At 42.0% G+C, this 18,251-nt stretch overlaps 1 non-coding gene across 1 annotated transcript; it reads left to right on the top strand.

The window, feature by feature from the left end:
- Nucleotides 1-17,612: 17,612 nt before the first annotated feature.
- On the top strand, nucleotides 17,613-17,685 carry TRNAV-UAC (transfer RNA valine (anticodon UAC)). Its single transcript has one exon. It is a non-coding gene; the product is annotated as a tRNA-Val (tRNA).
- The last annotated feature ends 566 nt before the right edge of the window (nucleotides 17,686-18,251 follow it).

The following is an 18,251-nucleotide window of genomic DNA, read 5'->3' as shown; positions in this document are numbered from 1 at the left end:
AAAAGTTGGAAACAAAGAAGAACTATCAGTAGTTGGACAATATGGCCTTGGGGATAGAAACAATGCCAGAGATTGAATGATAGAATTTTGCAAGACCGACGACTTTTTCATTGCAAATAACCTTATTTCACCAACGTAAACGGTGACTATACACATGGACCGCACCAGAAGGAACACACAGAAATCAAATCGACTGTATCTGTGGAAAGAGACAATGGAAAAGCTCAATATCATCAGTCAGAACAAGGCCAGGGGACAACTGTGGAACAGACCATCAATTGCTCCTATGCAAGTTCAAGCTGAAACTGAAGACAATCAGAGCAAGTCCACGAGAGCCAAAATATGACTTTAAGTATATCCCACCTGAATTTAGAGACCATCTCAAGAATACATTGGATGCATTGAACACTAGTGACTGCCGGAGAGACGAGTTGTGGAATGACATCAAGAACATCATCCATGAAGAAAGCCGGAGGTCACTGAAAAGACATGAAAGAAAGAAAAGACCAAGAAGGATGTCAGAGGAGAGTCTGAAACTTGCTCTTGAGCGTCGAGCAGCTAAAGCAAAAGGAAGTAGAAGAACTGAACAGAAGATTTCAAAGGGCGGCTTGAGAAGACAAAGTAAAGTATTATAATAACATGTGCAAAGAGCTGGAGATGGAAACCAAAAGGGAAGAACATGCTCGGCGTTTCTCAAGCTGAAAGAACTGAAGAAAAAATTCAAGTCTTGAGTTGCAATAGTGAAGGATTCCATGGGGAAATATTAAATGATGCTGGAAACATCAAAAGAAGATGGAAGGAATATACAGATTCATTATACCAAAACGAATTAGTTGATATTCAACCATTTCAAGAGATGGCATGTGATCAGGAACCGATGGTACTGAAGGAAGAAGTCCAAGCTGCTCAGAAGGCATTGGCAAAAAATAGGGCTCCAGGAATTGATGGAATATCAGTTGACATGTTTCAACAAACAGATGCAGCGCTGGAGGTGCTCACTCATCTTTGCCAAGAAATATGGAAGACAGCTTCCTGGCCAGCTGACTGGAAGAGATCCATATTTATGCCTATCCCCAAGAAAGGTGATCTAACTGAACGCAGAAATTATAGAACAATATCGTTAATATCACATGCAAGCAAAATTTTGTTGAAGATCATTCAAAAACGGCTGCAGCAGTATATTGACAGGGAACTGCCAGAAATTCAGGCTGGATTCAGAAGAGGATGTGAAACCAGTGATATCACTGCTGATGCCAGGTGGATCCTGGCTGAAAGCAGAGAATACCAGAAGGATATTTACCTGTGTTTTGTTGCCTGTGCAAAGGCGTTCGACTGTGTGGATCATAACGATCTATGGATAACACCGTGAAGGATGGGAATTCCAGAACACTTAATTGTGCTCATGAGCAATGTTTCCATGGATCAAGAGGAAGTCGTTCGGAGAGAACAAGGGGATACTGATTGGTTTAAAGTCAGGAAGGGTGTACGTCAGGGTTTTCTTCTTTCACCATACCTATTTAACCTGTACCCAAAACTGAACAAATAATATGAGAAGCTGGACTAGATGAAGAAGAACGGGGCATCAGGGTTGGAGGAAGACTCATTAACAACCTGTGTTATGCAGATGACACAACCTTGCTTGCTGAAAGTGAAGAGGACTTGAAGCACTTACTAATGAAGATCAAAGACCACAGCCTTCAGTATGGATTGCGCCTCAACATAAAGAAAACAAAAATCCTCACAACTGGACCAATGAGCAACATCATGATAAACGGAGAAAAGATTGAAGGTGTCAAGGATGTCATTTTACTTGGATCCACAAACAACAGCCATGGAAGCAGCAGTCACGAAATCGAAAGACGCATTGCATTGGGCAAATCTGCCGCAAAGGACCTCTTTAAAGTGTTGAAAAGCTAAGATGTCGTCTTGAAGACTAAGGTTCACCTGACCCAAGCCATGGTATTTTCAATCACGTCATATGCATGTGAAAGCTGGACAATGAATAAGGAAGACCGAAGAAGAGTTGATGCCTTTGAATTGTGGTGTTGGCGAAGAATATTGAATATACCATGGACTACCAAAAGAACGAACAAATCTTTCTTGGAAGAAGTGCGGCCAGAATGCTCCTTAGAGGCAAGGATAGCGAGACTGAGTCTTAAGCACTTTGGACATGTTGTCAGGAGGGATGAGTCCCTGGAGAAGGACATCATGCTCGGCAGAGTACAGAGTCAGCAGAAAAGAGGAAGACCCTCCACGAGGGGTTGATACAGTGGCTGCAACAATGAGCTCAAGTATAACAACGATTGTGAGGATGGTGCAAGACCAGGCAGTGTTTCGTTCTGTTGTGCATAGGGTTGCTATGAGTCGGAACCAACTTGATGGCACCTAACAACAACAATTCTCTCTGCATCTTGCTCACTCTGCTGCAGTTACAATTGGCTACTTGATCCTCCTTGCATACAGCAGCCACACTGCAGTCTCAGGACCCTTCACTCTGAATGCTGTGCTGAGAACTAATGGGGTTCTCGCCTCCTCCTATGGCTAGCTACTGCAGCGGGTGCAAGATATTTTCTAACCCAGGAGATAACCGAGGACCTGACAACCTGCTGTGGTGGACAAGGAGGCAAGTTGGCTACGCTATTCTGAGAATGTAAAGTCTGGGACTGCAAAGGCAACGGGAAGGTGAGGCGCTTGGTTGAAACGTAAGGGCATACAGATGAAGAGTTTTTGGAGCAAATTCAGAATTTACGAAAAGAACGACCAGTTTGTTTCCGCCCTTTTTTCAGCCAGGAATCTTTCAGGGGTTACGCGGACTTGATAACCACAATACTACGTGATAACCACTACACTAAGGAAACTTCTTTGTGATAATGCCTTAGGGCTTCAGAGATTTTTCATCTAAAATCTGTGCCTTTTTTCCAGGGTGTGTTCATGGATGAAGACCATTGTATTTTCCACTTAAACTTTCCGATTCTTACTATCAACAATATCAAAACAAGATAAATCATAGCCAAGCAAATGCTACTCCCAGGGACCCAATTACTTCAGAAGCACCAGGGAGAAAAATCTCGGACGAGTTCCAAGGAATTTCTTGATAAGTTCTAGGCTCATTTCTCTGGCGGTGGAAGACGCAATTATCTTCATCTCCAGGTGACCGAAATTGAGCCTTTAGGAACTAGTAGGAACCATCTGAGCTCAGTAGGGCTTCCGCACTTTGTGCCCCGGTAGTAGCGGAAGGGATTGAGGGCCACAGGGTATGGGTCTCAAGCTGTGCCCAGTTCTGTGTCTTGGGCGTGGTGTGGACTTCGTGGAAGTGAAACCTGTGGCGAGTGAGTCTATTAGACCTCGAATGAACTTCTCTTCAGTTCGGTATCGCTCATATCCGATAAATTCGGTGTCCCATACCTTTTAATCTGTTTTATAGGGTGTAAATGACCTTTATGATGTACCTGACTCTTTTTTGTTCTTCATTCCATGTTAACTGTCTTAAATCACTGTCCTAACTGCCCGTATTTGAAACAATGGGCTTTCTACTAGATTCTAAATGAAACTTTCCCAAGGCAGAGTCCTGGTGAAAGTGCTGGCCAGTGAATATATGCTTGTCTGGGAAGTATTAGAAACTCTTGACAAGAGACATTTCTGAGCCTCTGAGAAAGGTCACTTAATGTCTCCTGTGGCAGCTAAAGCACAAACTGATGAAAATATTGTGGGTAAAGGAGGGGAAAAGCATGTTTCTTTCTTAGTAGTACCATCTCAAGCCTGACTCTATTTTGTTTTGAGATAAGATCAGCAGGATAAACGGAGATTCCATTTAACACATATGTTAATTTGTTAACTTTTCTAAAAAATTTACTTTAATATTTATTTTAAAGAAACTATTGAGCAGCCCAATCTCATAGTGGTCACTGGAAGTACCTGATGTCCTTAGGGAAATGGCAAACTAGAAAGAGGGAAGTGCACCTCAACTGATCATTATGACAACTGTTCTCACAGTAGTTTAGTTGTAATAAAATTGCTGAGTAGAAAGACACATAAAAATCTCAGGGTTCCCTCACAGAAGCACAGAAAAGAGGCATCAACACCAGTCCTGAGGATCCCGACTTGCTGGGGAAATTGGTGGCTAATCTATACTTTATTTGATTAAGAAAATAAGTAAAGTTGTTGAAGAGCAGTTGAATGGAGGGGGATTCTGGCCTTGGGTGAAGATGGAATAGAGAGGAAGTGGAGTGTGGGGAGCTGCACTTGGAGGTTTCAGTCAGACTGTGCAGAGAGAGAAGGTAAGTGGGATAAAATGCCCAGGATCAGGGAGGTCAGGGAGGGTTCTCGAGAGTAGGGAGGTTAAATTTTGATCTGAATGTGGTGAGTAGGAAAGAAGTGACTGTGTTAAAGAGGAACATGGCATTGCCCGTTTTGATCCAAAGACGGCTTTGGCCTTTGCATGAACACTGGAACATCCCTCAGAGTTCAGTTCTTAGGCCTCTTCTCTTCTCTATTGATTCTAATCACCTGGCGAGGCACCATCTAATGGTTTACATTTTACATGGTCTTCATCTGAGGACCACTGTGTGCCTCTAGCCTACTGGATATCTCCTCTTTGAAGTCTCACAATAAAGATTTTATGGTTAACATATCCCAACCTGGAATTCATACGTATCCTCTGAAACTGATCCAACCGTATTGATCCCTGTCTCACTCAGCTGCAGCTCTCTTCCTCCAGCTGTTTAGGACTAAGAATTTGGGACCTTCACTGACTCCATTTTTGCTCTATTCCCCCATCCAATCACTCAGAAAACTTTGATTGCTTTATCTTTAAAATATATCTGGAATTTGGCCACTTCTCCACACTTCAACTCTCACTAACATTCCCCAATCCATAATATTCTCTGATGTGGAGTATTACTGGTGTCTCTTAATATGTTTTGAGGTTTCCTCCATTTCCTTTAACATGATGGTTTCTACAGAACGTTTAAGGGGTCCTTTTTAAAACCCCAAAAGGACTCCTTATTGTATTCACTGCTCATTACTGCACTCAAAAATAAATAAATAAATAAAAGAGAAAGAAAAACTTAAAATTCTTATAATGACCTGCAAATCTCTACACAATCTCCCTGCTCCCCACTCATGTTCCTGTCTGACCTTTTCTCCTAGGACTCTCCCCATTGCACTTTGCTGCAGTTACTATTGAATTTCTTGTTCTACTTTAAATACACAGACATCATTCTATTATATAATGCACCAGACATCTTTCTCACTATATTAATAACATCATGTTAATTAGACCAAATGAACAAGACATTCGGGAAGAAAAGGAAAATTGATGGAGACTCGTAATGACATTTGTCTTGATCCTGAAGGTCGTAGCCTTCGGTTTGGAAGAGGAGCCCTTTCCTTCTAGAATTTGAAATCTTCACTTGCCAGAAAGCAGTAAATCCCATTCCCTGGATTCTGAGGGGAGCCTGATCCACCTTATCTTGCAGACTGGGGTTTAAGGGGCAGGCACCTCATTCCATTGACACCCTGCTCCACCCACTTGGAATACACAGAAACAGAGAGAAATGGGGGAGGGGAGGGGCTGGTCCACACTGGAGGTGGGGCCAACACCCCAGGTGTCAAGGCCTCTAGGGAAACAAAGCCCTGCTTTCAAGCCCAGGAGTGCAGGGATGGCATGAGCTTTTTTAAATGTTGGTCAAAATATATTCACTCTTATATGTTGGGGTAGGAGGGAAAATCTCCATACAAAATCAATTCAATTCTAACTTTGAAAACACAGACATTTTCCCACCTGCTTTCAAAGCAAGGGCTTTCCTGCATTGGGCAAAAGTGATAACCTCATCTACAATGAAACTTGTCTTCAGTAACAAGGATAAAATAGAGTTTTTCTAGATATCCCCAGGCTGGATAATCTTGAAGCCGTCTTTTCCTCAAGGAAATTGTCGTGGTGACGGTATGTTTCTTTCACTCATACTATTTGTGTATTAAAGTTAACATCCAAATGCCATTATTCATAACAAAGTCTTTGGTCAAGTCCCCAATTCCTGTACAAACACAGGCAGGCTGGTAAGAGCGGAAGGATTTGATTTAGAGAAACTCCTCAAAATTGTCCCTTGGCAGTTTCTCTTGTGCATGTTTTCTAGTGAGAGAAAATGACCCTTTAGGAAGCAGGGCTCAAGGTCCTCAGGACTGAACTCTAGAGGCCTGTGGGTCTGCACTTGGGGATGGACAGCTGGAGGGATATGACCTGGGAATGTCAAGCTGCAGGGCCAGATACAAGTGGTTGGGTGGTTTTCTAGACTGGAGTGTATATTGTCCATCTCTGGGATGACAAACATCCTTAGATTTTGCCTCACTCACGCCTAATTCTTTGAATTGTGTCTGCAGTTTTCTTGTATCACTTATTTGATTTACTGGGTGAGAATGAAAACTCTGATATATTTTTCTTTTCTTTCTTGTACCCTCCCTTTTCTCTATCTTCCTCTAACATTTCTTTTCTTTCTTTTGCTTAGCTACAAGCTAGCTGCCTTTTTCCAGGTTCTTCCTTAAGCATCACTTGGCATGGCGGACCCACACACTTTGTGTTGAGTTTAGAGATGGCAGCTGCCCCCAGAGCAGTGGGAGATGGTGATGATGTCTGTGCTTCTTCATGTCAGAGTCCCTTTTTTTCTGGGGGTGCCTGGGACAGAGAGAGCAGCTTGACATCTCTGAACTAATCTGAGCGTCTTGAGCTCCACTGTTTGAATATTGCAGGTAATGATTGAAAGAATATATTTTCAGGTTAGCAAAATCTAGAGCTTTTTTATTTTTGTAGGACTTGATCATCAGCAAACATGATTTTTTGTACGCTTTTTCCCGTTCGTGAACTTCAATTATTGAGTCAACCAGTGTGCTGTGCGGGCACAGGGGCTACCAGAGGACGAAAGAATGAGACGACACAGTCGTGGTCCTCAAGGAAAGGAAGGAGGAACATAGGCAGTTAATAACAATAAAATCGCAAAACGGACCAACAGAGATCCACGGGGCAGGGCGTTTTCACAGAACACAAAGGTGCGTTACCCCAGGGTATAGGAAGACGCTGGGCACATCCAACGGGGGATGTTCCTTCCAGTGTGGAAAGAAATTCTCACGCCCCGAAAAAAAAAAAAAAAAAAAAAAGCCCTGAGCGGGGACCAAATCCACCAGATCCCTCCTGGAGGTGTCTGCATCCTTTTCAAAGGCTTCCTGGGGTAGGATGGGGAGCCCTCTCCAGCGAATGTTTCTGTCGGGACGAAATCCACGAGCTCCAGAACGTCTTATTTTCCATAGGAGGAGGAATTCATTTCCGCTGGAGGTAGAGTTTTTGTTCCTTTTTCTTTTTGCGGGAGTGAAGAAAGGGAAAACGGAAAACCTAAAGAGAAGCTTGAACACAGTGTCATTTGGTCATAGTTAACACTGCGTAAAAGAGAATATCCCTTGGATGAATGACAAGAGAGTGTGCAATCTTCGAACTTTATGAATATGACAGGATCTTTGACTTAACGTCAAGGTCGCGGGTTCGATCCCCGTACGGGCCAAGAAAAGAAGTTCATTTTTGATTTAAAATAATCTTGCGGTATACCGAGCTGCAGTTTGAGAATAACCTCTGTAACACCCATTCTGGATCAAACGTCGACTTTATTTCCTCAGTCCACAGAAATGGCGACTATACCCCCTTTGCTCCCCTCTAAAGAGGGGAAGGGGAGAAAAAAAAGTTTTTTGGAACAAGTGACATCAAGCCTTAAGACAGAAATCTTAGTGAAGAAAACTAGGCTAGGAGTGAGGGTGGTCTTGGGGATGGGGTGTGTGCCTGATGGCCGCTGTGCATAAGAGCATCCCATTCTCCTCATCCCTTTTTCAGTGTCCAGCGCACTGTCTATCATGTGGCCCTCAAGCGCTTTCTCTATCTGATTATGTCCTCTACCTGACTCACAACTCATCCCTTGCGCTGCCCTTTCATAATGTCGAACTTGATACTTTTAGCTGTTAAAATAATTGCAGTCAGACATAATGCATATTTTCCTTTTCTTAATTGTATCTACCAGTTGGCCTTCACCATAATTTTTGTCCACAAAGTCAGATTATTATTTTTTTTCTGGATTACCATTACTTAGAATTGTGCCAAAGTGAGATTAAATGTGTGAAACCTCTCAATTTGTGCTTATTGTATTATTCCCATGAACATTCAAACATGCCATTTGTCCCCTGTCTTAAAAGGGTTTCTCTTGACCCAACATATCCCTCTAGGTATTACCCTGTTTCTCAGATGGCCTTATAAAAATCACTTCTGAAGGGTTATCCAGATTTACTGTCTCCAGTCTGTCTCCTTGTGTTTTTAAATCCACTACATTCTGTTTTTTTTTTTTTACACCATCAATTCATGGAAACTCCTTTTCAAGATTACTAATGAATTCTTCTCACTTTTTCAAGACCTTATCTTCCTTGCCTTCCGTTATGGGTTCAGTTATGCCCCCCCCGAAATATGTGATAGAATCCAAACCTCCATACCTGGAGATTTAATCCCATTTTGGAATCAGTTTTCTCTTTTATGTTAATGAGGCTGTATCAGTGTAGGGTATGTCTTAAATCTAATGACTTTTGAGATACAAAAAGAAGAGACTGGCACTGAGATAAGAGAGCACAAACTGAGGAAGAGAGAAACACACCTGATGATTACTAAGGAACCAGGAACTCTGGGGCTATAGAAACCAAGAGAAAGATTTTTTCCCAGGGCCAAGAGGGAGAGAGCATTCCCCTACAGTAGTGCCCTGAATTTTGACTTTCAGCTTCTTAAACTGTGAGAAAATAAATTTCTATTCCTTAAAGAAAACCATGTGTGGTATTTCTGTTACAGCAGCTCTAAGAAATTAAGACAACTTCTCAGTGTCAATAAACATACTTACTGTCTTAAAAGTTTTTTTCTTTTTTTTCTTAATTTGACTTCCAAGACACTACTGTCCTATCTTTCTACTTCTCTGGCTCACCCTTCTCAATGTCCTGTGTTTCTTTAGCCTCTCCTCACCCATTCTATATTAGAAAGTCCCACAGATTGGTCCTCGAACCTGTAATCTATATACACTCACTCCCTGGGAATCTCACCCATTCTCATAGTTGAAATCATCTCTATGCCTACATCATCTCATAGTAACCTTATAGGACAGAGTAGAGCTGCCCATAGGGTTTCCAAGGCTATGATCTTTACAGAAGCAGACTGCCACATCTTTCACTCATGGAGTGGGTGGTGGGTTTGAACTGGTGACTTTTCGGCTAGCAGCTGAGCCCTTAACTTCTTGATGAAATGGGTTTGGTTTTTTGGTTTATATGCCTGCAACTCACAAATTTGTATCTGCAGTCTAGACCTCTCCATTAACCTTGTGTCTTCTATATACAACTGATTCCTTGGCATTGCCACTTGGATGTTTTGTACTAGGCATCTAAAAGTTAGCAAGCCTAAAACTGAACTCCCACTTTTCTCTAACAATCTTACTACATCCAAGCTTCACCATTTCAGTTAATGACAGCTCAGTTCTTCTAGTCTTTGAGGCAAAAAACCCCTCAAAGTCATCATTTATTTTAGTCTTTCTCTCATACCTCACCCCAAGTATGTCAGAAATTTTTCTTCTATCTTCAAAATGTATCCAGACTGTGACTATTTCTGGCTCCCTTGACGGCCACCATCTTGTCTGTCATAGGAGAAAATGACCCCACAGTCAAATGTAATCAAAAGAGATTTTTATTAAGCAAGGACAAAGATGATCATTGCCATGAGGATTTTGCCAGTGTATGCTGGGAACAAGAGACTAGCAGAAGCCACTGAATCACAATCAGGGAGTCTCCAATATACTGTTACAGAAGGAAGTAAATTAAGAAAAGTTACATGATTGTCAAAGGTGGGAAACATCACCTATGGGAATACATGAATGATTTAAGGAATCTTTGTTGGCTAGATTCCATTTCCTTGAGAACAGCCTGGCAACATCTGTTCTTGGCTTGGTGACTTTCAACAGGTTCTCAGGGCAGTCAAAAGGAAATTACAATAAGCTCCTTTGTGAGAGCATAACTTCCCTGTGGCACAGTTCTTTGTTGGTTAAGATACAGTACTCTTCATGGAACAGTCCACCCGTAGGTATGGAAACAGTGAAAATAATGAGTTTCAGCTTGTACTGTTATTCCTTTCTGGAACTTTCCATACTGATTTTAACAAGCACTCACACATAGTGGTTTCCAGTATTAACTATGACCGCTTACCAAACTTATAAATAAAAATAGATTTTAGTCTATGCGGCCTGCTTCAGCCTCACTACTTTTGGCCAAGCACGTACATACCTTTAAGATCCCCTATTTCATGTCCGGAAAACCTGGTGGTGTAGTAAGGTGCTACGACTGCTAAGCAAAAGGTTGACGGTTCGAATCCACCAAGCGCTCCTTGGAAACCTTGTGGGGCAGTTCTACCCTGTTGTATGGGGTTGCTATGAGACAGAATTAATTCCACGGCAACGAGTTTTTTTTTTTTTAATTTTAAAATTTGTTTTATTTTTGGTTTATTTCATGTCCAGAGCCTTGGTGGCGACTTGCTTAACAGCTTGATTTTTATCCGACACGTCAGTAGTTCGAATCTAAGAGCTACTTTAGGAAAGTTAATGGGGCCGTTATGTTGAGTCCCATAGCGTCTCTGTCAGTCATAAGTGACCTGACGGCAACTTTTTTTTTTTTTTTTTTGTACACAGCAGCCACTCTATTGTCTCAGGACTCTTCACTTTGAATCCTCTGCCAGAGAACGATGGAGACCTCGCTTTTCTACCGGGTGCAGAAACTATTGTAACCCAGAAGGAAATGGAAAACCTGACAAGCGTCCGGGGTCGGGCGAGGAGGTAAGTCAAGCACAATATTCTTTTAATTTAAAGTCAGGTGCTACAAAAGGAAAACGAAGGTTAAGGGGTTCGTTGAAGCATGTCCAGATTAAGAGTTTCTGCAGTGAAATTCAGAACTCACAGAAACAATGCCCAGTTTGTTTCCCCCTGGTTTCGAACCAGCGACCTTTCTCGGTGTTAGGCGAACGTGATAACCGCTACACTAGGGAAACTCACTTCTGTACATTGCTTTCCCGTTTGTAATTGATTAATTGGAAATATGTGCTTTCCTTCAGGGTATTTTCAGGTTGAGAAACATTTGTACTTTCCCATTCTTATAATCAGCAGTATCAAAACTCGCGAAATCATAGTCAAGCAAATGCTACTCCCAGGGTCCCAATTAATTTACAAGCACCAGGAAAATCACGGGCAAGTGTCAAGAAATTTCTTGATAAATTCTGATCTCATTTCTCTGCTGGTGCAAGACGCAATGATCTTCATCTCCGGATGACTGAACATGAACCCTTAGGAAACAGGACGAAAGGGCTGGTTTCAGTAGGCCCTCGGCAATTTGTGCCTCGGCACTAGCGAGAGAGACCGAAGAGCAGAGGGTGTGGGTGTCGGGCTGTGCCCAGTTTTCTGCTATCCGAGGGTCGTGAGGGTGGTGGGGATCTATGGAAGTGTAATCTGTGGCGAGTGAGTCTATTAGACGTCAAATGAAGCTCTATTTTGAGCATCAAAGGAAGTTCTATTCTGTATCACTCATATTTTCTGTTCTGGAACATGTAATCTCTGTGTTCGAAACCCTTTAATCTGTTTTATAGCAGGAAGATGACCATTGTGATGTACCTGACTCTTATTTGTTATTCATTTCATGTGAGCTGTCTTGAATCACTGTCCTTCCCTCGGAGACTGGAAGTAATCTGCCTTCTATTGTTCCTGTCCTTTCTGCCTCACATGGACCCTATAGGACAGAGTAGAACTGTCCCATAGGGTTTCCAAGGAGTCGCTGGTGGATTTGAACTGCTGAATTTTTGGTCAGCAGCTGAGCTCTTAACCACTACACCACCAAACCAAAAAGGCAAACCCCTTGCTGTCGAGTAGATTCCGACTCATAGAGACCCTATAGGACAGAGTAGAACTGCCCCATGGAGTTTCCAAGAAGCGCCTGGTGGAGTTAAACTGCTAACCTTTTTGATTAGCAGCCCCGGCCTAAGCACTACACCACCAGGGCTCTAATATTAAACTTTCCGAAGGTCGAATCTAGGTCCAGGTGTTCAGCAGCGAAAATGTGCTTGTTCCCAAGTATTAGAAATTTTTGACTAGAGAGATTTCTCAATTTCTGAGAAAGATCACTTTGTGTCTCCTTTTGTGGCAGCTAAAAAACAACCTGACGAAAATACTGGGGGTAAAGGAGGCAAAAGACATGTTTCTTAATAGCAGAATCTCAAGCTTGACACCATTTTGAGATCCGATCGGCAGGTTAGACAGCGATTCCATTTAACACCTATGTTTGTTCGTTAACCTTTCTCAAAAATTTGCCTTAATACTTATTTTGAAGAAATTATTGAGCAGCCCAATCTCATGCTGGTGAATAGAAGTACCAGATGTCCTTAGGAAAATGAAATGCTTGAAGGAGGGAAGGGGCACCTAAAGTGATCATTATGAGAAATTTTCCCATAGTAATTTAGTTACAGTACAATTGGTGAGTAGAACAACCGATAAAAACCACAGGGTTTTCTCAGAGGAGCACAGAAAAGGGGCATCACCCCCAGTCCTAATGATCATGAAATTGGTGGCTAAACAACACTTCAGTTAATTAAAAAAAAAAACAAAACAAATGAGTTGGTTGAAGAGCAGTTGAATGGAGGGGGATTCTGATCTTGGGTGAACAGGATAGAGACTAAGTGGAGTAGGAGAGCTTCACGTGTAGGTTTGAATCAGAGCCCTCAGAGAAGAGAAGGTAAGTGGAATAACAGGTGCAGGAACAGGGAGGTCAGGGAAGGTCCTGCACAGTATGGAGGTTAGATTTCAATCTGAATATGATGAGTAGGAAAGAAGTGACTGCTTTAAAGAGGAACACAGCGTTGCCCATTTGGATCCCAAGGCTTCTTTGGCTTTTGGGTAAACATTGGATAGCCTTAGAACTCAGTCCTTAGACTTCTCCTCTTCTCTATTTATTCTAATATCATAAAAGCTAAGGTCATTATCTTGTGGTTAATCAGCTTATTATCTGAGCATTTTGTATGAAAAGAAGCCAATTGCACTGTAGTCAATTCATCAAATATGACACTCACCTAAAATCATTATCTTAATATAGCAAATAAGGTCCATATTTCAAAATTCTACATAAAGAAATAGTCATAGCATGATTATATTCTTAGGGATTACATTTTTGTATTTTCATTACTTCTGAGAATTTCAAGAATTGGATCAATGGTAGAATTTCTAATTTCATTTCCATTATTTTTGAGTATTAAGGTTCATGTGCATATTAATCATAAACTGGATATATTGTTTTAATTTTTTTAGGACTCATAAAAATAAAATAAATACTCCAGTAAAATCAACAATCAAAAGAAATACACTACTCATGTGGGCATCAGAGCCTTTCTTCCTGTCAGGATGTCCTTTTGGCGCTACCTCAAAATGATACAACATTCTCGACTACTGAACTGCTACGAATTTGGCCCAAACTACCTGCATTTCTTGTCTGAATTATTGCAGTAGCCTAACAACCTCCCTCCTGCTGGTTATCAGCTGCCTGCTAAGCCTGCCTCCAACCTTGTTCTCTGTGATGTGTTGTGCCACCCAGGTTTCTTCCTTTCAGGATCAAGGCATTCATGTCCCCAGCTGCCAGGAGTGTTGATTCCTCATGGAACAAATTTGAAGCCTGCTCTAGGAATTGCCCTCAGGTGAAAGGAACTGCCTCTATCAAGGTCATGTCCCGTCTCTGAAAGCAGCCAACACTAATGTCTGCTGAATACATGCCTATAAAGGTCTGACTCTCTTGGGTCAACTCTGAAGGGCCATCCTATTTTCAGAGGTCCTCAAGGGATCAGCTCAGGCCTCTGTTGCTGCCTGTCAACTTTTCCCCTTGTAATCGTCCTTCCCTCGCTCCCTCACAGGTGTTGTTCCCATAGCATTCCCGAATAAACTTCCTGTGTACAAATATCTAACCCATTTGAATACAGTTTGTGCCAGGAGTGGTCCAAGAAACCATGCACTAAATGGGATTTTGAAGCTGGATCGCTCTGTATTCCTGTGGCAATTAATATGGTGAACCCATGTTATCCTCTACAAATGTCCAGACAGTCTTACTAGCTATGGACAATATAAGGCTCATGGGAGAAAAGTCTCTTTAGATACTTTCACAGAGGTATTTTGCCTATTACATTTTGCCCTAAATTGTAATTAATCAACTTTAGCTTTCCCAGAACACAGAAAAAGGGCATCTCCCCAGGATTTAGTAGCAGGTGGGGCTGATCCACCTGGGACATTCTGGAGAGGAATCCTCTTGTCCTGAGCTGGGGCCAAATTGAACAAATCCTTCCCAGAGGTCTCTGAATCTTTCTCAAAGGCTTCTTGGGGTAGGATGAAGGAACCCTCTCTAGTGAAAGTTTCTCTCAGATGAATTCCATGAGCTCCAGACCGTCTTTTTGCTGGAGGTACAGTTTTTGTGTTTCTTCTTCTTTTTGCAGGAGTGTGGAAAAGGGAAATAGAAAACATAAAGAGAAACTTGAAAACATGGTGTCATTTAGTAACAGTAAAGATTGGGTAAATGAGAGGGTTCGTTTGATGAGTGATGAGGGAGCCAACATACTTAGCAGTTTCTAAATGTAAAATAACTTTTTTACTCCTGGCGGGCTAGTTCAGGTGGTTAGGTGGTAGTAATAAAGACAAGGTCCCTGGTTTGATGCCTGTGCTGGGTCAAGGGAATACATTGCTCTACTCACCTCACACCCAGCTGAACTATTGAAAATAGCCTCTTTGACATAAAACCTAGATCAAACGTCGACTTTATTTCTTTAATCCTAGACAGTGACACCTACCCTCTTTGCTCTACCTCTAAGGGGTGGGTGGGGAGAAGAAGAAATAGGTTTTTGAAACAAGTGACATAAAGCCTTAAGATAGAAATTTTAGTGAAGGAATGATGCTGGGAGTGGGGATGGCCTTGGATATGGGTTGTGTATCTGATGGCCACTGTCCATCTGACACCTTGATCTCCCTGTCCCTTTTTCAGGGTCCAGTGCACTATATCCATATGACTGTCAAGCACTTTCTCTACCTGATTAACTTTTTACCTGACCTCTTTGGCTTTTGCGTAAACATTGTAAAGTCTCAGAGCTCAATCCTCAGGCCTCTTCTGTTTTTTGTTGTCCTTCCCTGGCTAAGCACATCATTTCATGGTTTACATATTCTGTGGTCTTCATTGGAGTACCATTGTGTATCTCTAGCCTACTGATTATCTCCTCTTAGATGCCTTACAGTAAGCATCTTAAACTTAACATATCCCAAAGTGGAATTCATTGATATCCTCTGAAACTGTTCCAAACATATTGATCTCTATCTCATTTAACTGCAACTTCATCCTTCCATCTGTTTAGGACTAAGAATTTGGAATCTTCCCTGACTCCATTTTTGCTCTATTCAGCATATCCAGTCACTCTGAAAATTGTCCTTGCTGGAAATACAGTTTGAACAGATTGAGCTCATTTCAGAGGTAAATGAGGATAAGGAGGCCTGATTAGCAGAGGAACTCAATACAAAACTTGGGGTGGCCCACCATCCTTCTGAAAGGTTTGTGTGTCACAACAACTCAGTATGAAGGATTTATTTCTGCATTTCCAGACAAGATAAATAGCCATATAAAAACATAAGTCCATTGAGATGCTGCTGGTGTTTCAACCCAACAACTTAACTACTTATCCTTCATACTTCTGGGGTAATGTCACTGTTGTTGTTATGTGGTGTTGAGTCGGTTCTGACTCACAGCGACCCTATGCACAACAGAATGAAACACTACCTGGTCTTGAGCCATCCTTACAATCGTTGTTATGCTTTCGCTCGTTATTGCAGCCACTGCGTCAACCCACCTCATTGAGGGTATTCCTCTTTTCCGCTGACCCTGTACTCTACTCTGCGAAGCATGATGTCCTTCTCCAGGGACTGATCCTTCCTCACAACATGTCCAAAATATGTAAGACGCCATTTCACCAAACTTGCCTCTAAGGAGCATTCTGGCTGTACTTCTTCTAAGACAGATTCGTTCGTTCTTTTGACAGTCCATGGTATATTCAATATTCTTCACCAACACCACGATTCAAAGGCGTCAATTCTTCTTCAGTCTTCCTTATTCATTGTCCAGCTTTCACATGCATATGATGCGATTGAAAATACCATGTCTTGGGTCAGCACACCATAGTCTTCAAGGTGACAACTTTGCTCTTCAACACTTTGAAGAGGTCCCTTGCAGCAGATTTACCCATTGCCATGCATCTTTTGAATTCTTGACTGCTGCTTCCAGTGCTATTGATTGTGCATCCAGGTAAAATGAAATCCTTGACAACTTCAATCTTTTCTCCATTTATCATGATGTTGGTCATTGGTCCAGTTGTCACTATCCCAGACCAAAGACAAGTTTAGTTCAATGGACTTTCAAATCAGTGAGGAACTGATTCTGAGAGAAGACTGGATAATGCTTGACCCCCCGAGAATTGCTCCCGAGGGAAAGATTTAATCTTTAGACTAGCCATAGCTCCGTGGGCCTCACATCACACTAAAATTGTGTGCCTGCCTCACCTCCCCAAGACAGCTGAAGGATTTCCCCCAACATGTAGCACATACATTGATATAGAAGGGCCCTGGTGGCATTGATGTTACGAGCTCAGCTGCTAACTAAAGTGTTAGCAGCAGCCCCACAGAAACCCTATGGAACAGTGAATTAGCTTGATGGCAACAGGTATTGATGCACTATTGTGTGCCAATCTCTGCCAATACAAAGGTAGCAAAACAGATGTGTTCCCTGACATAATGATGTCTTAGTTTCTTCGTGCTGCTGTGACTGAAATACCACTGGCTCCACTGGGGATCAAACCCAGCATCTTCTGTATGTAAAGCAGATATGCTAACCACTACACCATGCAACCACAACAAGTACAGTCCCATGGACTGCCAGAAGAACTAACAAAATGTCTTGGAAGAAGTACAGCCAGAATTCTCATTAGAAGCGAGGATGGTGAGACCTCCTCTTAGATGCTTTCCACTTGTTATCAGGAGGGACCAGTCCTTTGGGTGGCTTAAAGAACAGGCTTTTTTTGCTTTCTTTTTTTCCACAGTTCAGGAGGCTAGAAGGCCAACTTCAATGTGTGTTTCTTGGGGGAGGTCCTTCCTCACCTAGTTGAACTTTTTGATTTGTTGTGTTTCGGTGCCATGGAGCTGGTTTTGACTCACAGCAGACCCTACAAGAGAACAAAACACTGCCAGCTTTATGCCATTCCCACAACCATTGTTATGCTTGAGGCCATTGTAGCAGCGCTGTGTCAGTCCATTTCATTGAAGGTCTTTCTGTTCTTCACTGACCCTCTGATTTACCAAACAGAATGTCCTTTTCAAAAGGCTGATCCCTTCTGATATCATGTCATATATGAGAGAAAGTCTTGCCATCCTCACTTCTAGTAAGCATTTTGGCTGTACTTCTTCCAATACAGTTTTGTTAGTTCTTCTGGATGTCCATGGGACTATACTTGTAGTGGTTCTATGGTGTAGTGGTTAGCACATCTGCTTTACACGCAGAAGATCCTGGGTTCAATCCCCAGTGGAGCCAACTTAACCTTTTAGCAGCCTGCAATCCTACTTCCTGTGCTGTTTTATGTGCTTCTACATAGATTCACCTGTGTCCGTTGTCTGTTGGTATCAGCTGTCTTCCACCCAGCATGTGCTCCCTTGTCTCTGAGTCTAATCTGCTGTTTTCATCTCAAGCGTTAGTAGGTTTAGGACCCACTCTACACCGATATGGCCTCACTGACAGAACAAAGAAATCCTATTTCCAAATGGGATTTCATACACAGATATAAGGGTTAAAATTTTCAACAGATCTTTGTGGAGGATTCAATTCAACCTGTAACAACAATATATTAAAATTATTATTAACCTTTTTAAAAACAGTCAAACTGTTTTCTAAAGTGGCTGTGTCATTTTGCATTCCCACCTGCACTGTATGAGAGTACAAATTTGTCCACATCATCATAACACAGGTTATTATCTATGTTTTCTGGTATAGGCACAGAGTAAGTGTCAAGTGCTATGTCAATGTGGTTTCATTTATATATCCATGATGACTGTGAGTAGTACTGGTTGTATAGTGGTTAAGTACTACAGCAGCTAAGTAAA

This window comes from Loxodonta africana, chromosome 1 (assembly GCF_030014295.1).
Source record: "Loxodonta africana isolate mLoxAfr1 chromosome 1, mLoxAfr1.hap2, whole genome shotgun sequence".
NCBI classification, from domain to species: Eukaryota; Metazoa; Chordata; class Mammalia; order Proboscidea; family Elephantidae; genus Loxodonta; species Loxodonta africana.
The sequence above is the reverse complement of the archived record's forward strand: the minus strand, read 5'-3'. Positions and strand labels throughout refer to the sequence as shown.